A 1,904-nucleotide genomic window follows, 5' to 3' on the forward strand; every position below is an offset into this window, starting at 1 on the left:
TCAGGTTGGAAGAAACTCGAACATGGATTAGAAGACTGCTTGTACATCAATGCAATAGGAGATGAATCTGAGTAGCCTTTAGCAAAAATAATATAACGAGAAGATTAGAATCTTCCATATAATGATATGGGTTGAGATGACAAAGATTGATGCTTTGTTCGAGTTAGAACCATAGGTGAATATCATTACAACAAAGTTGGTCAACAAAATGGGATTGGAATTTCATGATCATCCAAGCCCATATCCACTAGGATGGCTAAATAAGGATGTAGAAATAAAGGTAACCAAATAGTGAAAAAATAATTTTTCTATCAGTGTTGATTTTGTTAATGAAGTAGAACTAGATGTAGCTTCCATTTCATCTAAGTGGAGTGGTTTGGAAGTCCCTATATGTACATGCAAGATGAATTTCATGTGGGAAGCTAGCTAGTATCGCCTTATCAAGGATGGAAAATCCTTCACTATCAGGAAAAAATTAGGGCCTAAATTTCGTAGGTGGAGTAATTTTCCATGTTTTTTACTTAAAAAAAGATTTGCTAATTTATATTTTTTCTAAAAATGATTTGCCAAATTTTATAGGACAAAATTATTACCTTTAAAACCATCAAAATTTTATAGATATTATATTTAAAATCATTAGAAATTTGAATTAAATATTTGCTAAGGTTTCTATAGCTTAAAACAAATTTCCATACTTAAAATTTTCCCCACTCACCATCAATGTGCATACGCAAGTCACAAATTTCGTTGGTAAGCACTAATTAAGCTATGAAACTAATTAGTTCTAGCAAGAAGTATGTTTTATTGTTTTTAAGAGAAATTCAATATGTAGAAGAGTCAATGAGAGAAAAGTTATCAATGGATGGGCATACTAAGAAAAAAAACAATAAACAAAAGAGTTTCTATAGGCATATAGGGACGTGTTCCAGGAGCCTAAAGAGCTACTCCCCAAGAGGGAAGTGGAGCATGAGATTCAACTGTTGTTGGACTTCCAGTTGCCAAATATTGGGATGTAGATGCAATCTGTTATAGAAACAAGTGAGGTGAAGAAGTAGTTGTAATGGCTACTAGAACAAGGTATCATTCGTCCAAGTACCTCACCATGTGGGTAGCCCATTATTATTGTGCCAAAGAAGGATGGGACTTCGAAGATCTGTATCGATTATAGGGATTAAACAAAATTACGCTCAAGAATAGGTACCCCATACTTAGGATGGATGATCATCTAGGTGAGTTGTAACAAACCAAATACTTCACCAAGTTGGATTTAAATTCTAGATATCATTAGGTTTTAGTTAGAGAAGAGGATACCTAGAAGACCGCCTTCAAAACTAAGCAAGGTTGTGTTTTCACCAAAACAGGAGTTTACTTTTTCTTTTTCATGGTTTTAGATGAGTGTCAAGTCATCTCATGCTTTAGTGGGTAGGTGTTAGGTTAGGATGTCTCAAAGGTTTAGTTTTTCTTTTATGTCCAAATAAAGTCTAACATCCCTTTCCTATGTTTCATGAGTCCCACAGCCCTGTTAGAAACTCATAGCTCAAGGCAAATTTGAAAATTTTGAAATTAGTCCTGAAACTACGATTTCGTAGCACAGACAGTGTAAATTTGCTATTTTGCGCTACGAAAACACTGCTCTTTTTGTAGTGCACTACGAAAGTGCGGATTCGTAAAAAACAGTCTTGTCAAACATCAATCCGGTAAAAATCCGTTAGAATTTTCATGATTAGGTGTCAGTTACAAGTCAGTCCACGAGCATGCCACCACTCCAAACTCATCATTTCGAATTTAGGGGTCATTATGAATGATAATTTCAAAATTCAAAGAAGCTGGCTAGTCTCATCGTCTTAGTTTGCATGCAAACCCTTGAAACAGAGTTGTTTTCGACAATAAACTTTGGGAATCAT

The sequence above is a fragment of the Pinus tabuliformis genome, chromosome J, assembly GCF_031772625.1.
Source record: "Pinus tabuliformis cultivar Carrire ecotype Pingquan chromosome J, CPIR1, whole genome shotgun sequence".
Taxonomy (NCBI): Eukaryota; Viridiplantae; Streptophyta; class Pinopsida; order Pinales; family Pinaceae; genus Pinus; species Pinus tabuliformis.